Below are 6,381 nucleotides of genomic sequence, written 5' to 3'. Positions count from 1 at the left end.
CCCCCCCCCCTTCCACGCAATACCGCTGCCTCGCCCATCCCCCTCTCCACCGTCCATCCCCCTCTCCACCCCCCCACCCCCCCCCCCCTTCTCTAGAAAGCTGGATTTTGGGCTAAAGTTCCCTCCAAAACATGCTCTGATGATCACAAGGGTTAAAAGAAGAGGTGAAAAGGGGATATAGATGCATCAAAGAGAATAGTTGACGATGTTTAAAGCCCTCGATTGAGACCACATATTTACAACTGAAAATAACAAAGAAACATTTTGCTACGTTTATAATTAACTTGGGGGGGGGGGATGTTTTCATTTTTTTTTGTAAAACGGTAGAACTCTGGTGGATATTTTGAGACTTCTGGTAGTTATGGTTACGGTTAGGGTTACAGTTAGCGTTGCGGTTACACTGGTAATTTACGGGGCTTTTTCTGAAGAAAAAACAAAAGCTAAACATTTGCGTTTGGAAAAGGTAGCCTATCACTTGCCACTGTTTACTAAGAGTTGTAAAAAGAAAATTTACTTCATGTATACCGGAGGTGTTGATACGCACTTTATCTTTCTTAATGTAATATAATAGATTTGTTCCTGCTGATCATAATCTAAAAGAAAATTATTAAATAAAAGGCCTTTTTCCACTCTGATGAAAAATTATAATAATAACAAAGTCATTTTATGTATTTTCAACAGTGGTAAATAATATCGATGAATGTTATTAGGGACACAGAAGTACAGCGAACACATGGTGTACGTCATACTGGGAACCACATGGTGTACGTCATACTGGGAACCACATGGTGTACGTCATACTGGGAACCACATGGTGTACGTCATACTGGGAACCACATGGCGTACGTCATACTGGGAACCACATGGCGTACGTCTTACTGGGAACCACATGGTGTACGTCTTACTGGGAACCTTGTGGCGTACGTCTTACTGGGAACCTTGTGGCGTACGTCTTACTGGGAACCACATGGTGTACGTCATACTGGGAACCCTGTGGCGTACGTCATACTGGGAACCTTGTGGCGTACATCATACTGGGAACCACATGGCGTACGTCTTACTGGGAACCACATGGTGTACGTCATACTGGGAACCCTGTGGCGTACGTCATACTGGGAACCTTGTGGCGTACATCATACTGGGAACCACATGGCGTACGTCATACTGGGAACCTTGTGGTGTACATCATACTGGGAACCACATGGTGTACATCATACTGGGAACCACATGGCGTACGTCTTACTGGGAACCACATGGTGTACATCATACTGGGAACCACATGGTGTACGTCATACTGGGAACCTTGTGGTGTACATCATACTGGGAACCACATGGCGTACGTCTTACTGGGAACCACATGGCGTACGTCATACTGGGAACCCTGTGGCGTACGTCTTACTGGGAACCACATGGCGTACGTCATACTGGGAACCCTGTGGCGTACGTCTTACTGGGAACCACATGGCGTACGCAGTGGCGGCTGGCCACTGGGGGCGCTCGGGCGCCGACCCCCCTGGTTAAAAGAGAGAAGAACAAGAAATCTTTTTTTTTTGTTTTATAGCCCTATAAATAATATAAACATGTTTAAAATGAATAATATTTACTCATTTTAAGTATGTTTGTGTTTCCAATGCACAATATAACGTTAATATATCAAATAAAAATAATCGTTTTCCTGAACAGGAAGTGACTCACTGTCGCATAGCCGCATTTCTCCTAGCCGTATTTCTCTCGGCCCGGGCTAGACGCAATAGCGCTCTGAGTGCGCGTCACTGTTTCATCGCTGTATCCGTCGCAGCCAATCAGTGCGTAACGCGCTGTGCATTGAAATATGATGTATTATGATGAAAGCCGGGCACGATTTGAAGCGGTCTAGGCAAGCAGCCTTAGCAGCGTCTATCATTTCCGTAGCCACATTTCGCGGAGACGCTCTCTGATTGGCCGACGGCAGTTTTTTTTCCGTAGCCGCATTTCGCGGAGACGCTCTCTCTGATTGGCCAACGCCGGTTTCTGGTTAGGAAGTTAGTAAGATAGTTACTCGAGGCTTTTGTGTTGTGACGCATACATCGACAACAACAGTCTGGGAGACTGGGACTGTGGGACAGTGGACATTATACACTTTATCAAGCCCTCCGGACCACGTTTCAACTAACTACAGTGAGTTAATGCGGTCTGTCTCTCTCTCTCTCTCTCTCTCTCTGTCTCTCTCTCGCTCTCTCTCTCTCTGTCTCTCTCTGTCTCTCTCTCTCTCTCTCTCTCTCTCTCAACACAGCGTGTTTCGCTGTGGCCGGGTATTGCATAATGGCTGAATGAATGAATGGTAACTTGTTTAAAATGACAAGATAGGCCTATATATGTGTTCATTATTGATTTGATGATCATACGTGTACTAATGTAGTATGAATCAATTAACTCGACTTAATGTTGGTAACGTTATGAGTCAGTATTCGCTTGGTCAGCTTGGTCAGATGATTGCGAACACCCAAGTGACTTTCATACCGGCCGCCACTGGGCGTACGTCATACTGGGAACCTTGTGGCGTACGTCTTACTGGGAACCACATGGTGTACATCATACTGGGAACCTTGTGGCGTACGTCTTACTGGGAACCACATGGTGTACATCATACTGGGAACCTTGTGGCGTACGTCTTACTGGGAACCACATGGTGTACGTCATACTGGGAACCTTGTGGCGTATGTCTTACTGGGAACCACACCATGGGCAGCAAGACCCTACAGTCCACTTGATCCACACACTCACAACCAGTGTTGAGACAAAGACCTCTCTTAGTCAGTTAAAAGGGGTCAGGGTCAGTTAAAAGGGGTCAGGGTTAGTTAAAAAGAGGTCAGGATCAGTTAAAAATGGGTTATGGTCAGTTAAAAAGGGGTTATGGTCAGTTAAAATGAGTTATGGTCAGTTAAAAATGGGTTAGGGTCAGTTAAAAATGGGTTATGGTCAGTTAAAAAGGGGTTATGGTCAGTTAAAATGAGTTATGGTCAGTTAAAAGGGGTTAGGGTCAGTTAAAAAGGGGTCAGGGTCAGTTAAAAGGGGCTAGGGTCAGATAAAAAGGGGTTAGGGTTAATGCCTTGTATTTGAAAATGAATACTTTCTACTTTGTTTGAATATGGGGGTGGTTGTAAAGTTTGCTCCCTTAAAGATAAAAAGAGCATTTTGAAACGGTTCCTTTGACTTTTTCTATATTAAGCATTGATGTCTGCTGCTTGTCGTTTATATCTTGCTGTGCTTTTCAGACCGAATCAGAGACGTGATACTGCCCCCTGGCGGAACATAAAGTGCTGTCGTCACACTGAGATACTGCCCCCTGGTGGAACATAAGAGTGCTGTCGTCACACTGAGAGAAGTGTTACTGCCCCCTGGTGGAACATAGAGTGCTGTTGTCCCACTGAGAGAAGTGATACTGCCCCCTGGTGGAACATAAAGTGCTGTCATCACACTGAGATAGAACTCTTATTCACCTGAACCCCAAGTTCTCTTCTCAAATACAAATATAAGTAGTGGAGGATATCGATATAATGCGTCTAGCAACTGTGACGAGACATGACAAAGTCTGCGCCTTTAGTAACCGAATCACACGTCGCTATCACACCGTTCTACTTCGAAACATGAAGGTCAGAATAACTCAAAATTACATTGACCACTTGTCGATCATTTACAGATTCATTTAGTTGTGATATATATACATTTTTTATTTGTGTTTCAAATCATTTCCACTTGTAACTCACATCACAAAACAAAGACACGTCAGCAAACTGTCAAATCGAACGATTAGGATCACATATCTACACAATTAGTTTTAAACCCATGGTGTTTCCACAGCCGTGTACTGTGTACTTCATATACAGCATCCCTCAGAAGCAAATAGTATTCAAATATTTCTAAACATTAGAATTATCACCAAACATCAGACACCAGAATGCATTACATCCTTCATCAAAATGCAAGTACGGTATCATTTGGTAAATAAAGAATATAAAGGTTAAATTTTACGTTTCTAACGATTATTACACAGGTGATTCTCACTCAATTGAAAGGGTGATGATGATCATAACAAGAACATTCGGATTAAGTCTCGACTTTAACAATAATATTTTTAGACCGGAGAGTAATTCCAGTGAAAGTTCTCTGAGAGTTCAGTTAAAGGATCAATAGGCGGCAGCCGATTTTTGGCAACATTTAAAATGTCTTATAACTCGACAGTAATCGATAGCACATGATGTTTGACACTCAAATGAAGAAAATCTGTCATTCCGGTAAGGGGCAGGAGCTAAAACAATGACAAACAACAAACTCAATTGATTGGAACAAGCAAGCTGTCTGTCAAAGCCTCTAGTTACACATGCGCTTGTTATGTGCATACGTACACAGGCCTGCTGCTGACACAGCGCTGCCTGCTAGCTACCAGCTGCTAACACATAGCCTGCTGGCAACCTAGCGGGGGGTGGCCTTGAAGGCATCCTGGTGCGCTCTGAAAAGGGAAGGGGTGTTGTCGAATTCGGTTTTAAGGATTTAAATTTTTTTCTGAAGTTCCGCCCAAAATCATTGGCCGCCTATAGCTCCTTTTACACGAATATAACTTGTTTTATTACATTAATTTTATCTCAAAGAGAAAAGAGCATTGAGTGAACAGGGAGTTTGAGACACAATCCGGCCAGAAGTATAGTCATATAAATAAAATATAAATATTATTTAAATTGTATTCATTTTCTGATTTGAAGTGTTTCTTTAATCTGGATGTCTTTGTATTCTGCACAAATCTAGTGAAAAGTATTATGCTATTTAGCATTTGGTGCCTTATAGAAATGGGAAAATGGCAGCATGACAATACATATTGTATATAAATGTAAATATCGCCACAACAACAAGGAGGCCAAATATTTTCTGTATTGAGTTTCTACTGCTTTTGCTTTATTTTGCTAATTGAATTGGGCTTTTTTGGCTTTTTACAAGTTATGAAAATAGTAGCTTATGTACTTGACTTGTTTATGTTCATTAAATTCAAACTTGCTGAGAGCCCGGTGTGTGTTTCTTGGAATGTTATTAACACTTTAACTGCCGAAAACGCCATTCCCCGCCATGCTCAAGTTGCCGAGGACGCCGGAACTTTGATATCAATATTTCAAAAATCTGTGATCGGAATCATATTTCCCCTCTGCAGCCTTGACACACAGTTCTGATCTCCTCTCAATCCTCTAGCGCAGTGGTGCCCAACCAGTCGATCGCGATCGACAGGTAGATCGCGGGCTGATTTAAAGTAGATCTCGATTAATAAAATTTTATTATATAATAAAAAAAAAAAAAAAATTTTTTTTTGCTAAATCAACTCTGCCTCTCTTTGTTAACTACAACAAGCAATGCTGTTTGTTATTTAAGATGAGGTCGGACTCGGCACTGACAGATTTGTGTTCATTATGCTGCTTTTATAAAGCCTCAAATGACGGCTTACAATATACAATTTTGGCTGGTAGCTCTCGGCTAGGTGGTAAATTAAAAAGTAGATCTTGGTTCAAAAAAGGTTGGCCACCCCTGCTCTAGCGGTTCAAGAGCGCCATCTGGTGGCCGATCGGCAGATCGAAAAACCGGATGTCAACCTTTAACCCGGCAGGACTCACTCCATATGTGGTCCGGGCACCCGCTAATGTTAGAGAGACTCAGTCTTCACACAGTGAACATCGATCGGTGGAAATAACTCGAAAAAACAACATGATTTGGACGTATATACTATTATACAACCTGGAAATAGATCCGGTATTTCGACATCCCATAATTGAAAACTGTCTACCCCACGCTGATCGCCCAACGGCCCGAGGAGACTGGGGTGAGTTTTAGCGTTATATTCTAACGTGTTCTTTACTAACTGCTATGATGAACATATGACCCACATTAGATGAATGGTATAACGTTCCCCACGGAATTATAAACGCCCCCTCGCCCATCCAGTCAACATCAGATGACGTGTAGTAAATTCTAGAAGTACATCCAATTGAAATTTTTGATCTCGCACAGATTCCTACCAAACTGTATTTCATCATCAATATAATGCATTTGGGGCTATAAATCACGTTCTGGAGAAAGCTGCAGAAAGAGATGAAAACATACTTATACTTTAGACCATATTTTAGTATGAATATGTGAATGAAAAAGTTTAACGTTGCTACACCATGAACAATACATATAGGACCTTGAATGGGCCCTAATAATGGCAATCTAGCAATAGAATTTAAAAAGTTATAGCCCTGCAAAGAAGGGGAACTTCTCCATGTTAAATAGAGCTGGCAACGGATGGTATATCATGAATTTAACCTTAGGCAATCAAAGTGTTAAGAGTGCGATTTATTTACAAGTAGTTCTGGCCAAGCC

The sequence above is a fragment of the Notolepis coatsorum genome (assembly GCF_963971535.1).
Source record: "Notolepis coatsorum genome assembly, chromosome: 2".
Classification (NCBI taxonomy): Eukaryota; Metazoa; Chordata; class Actinopteri; order Aulopiformes; family Paralepididae; genus Notolepis; species Notolepis coatsorum.
Note: the sequence above shows the minus strand (reverse complement) of the source record.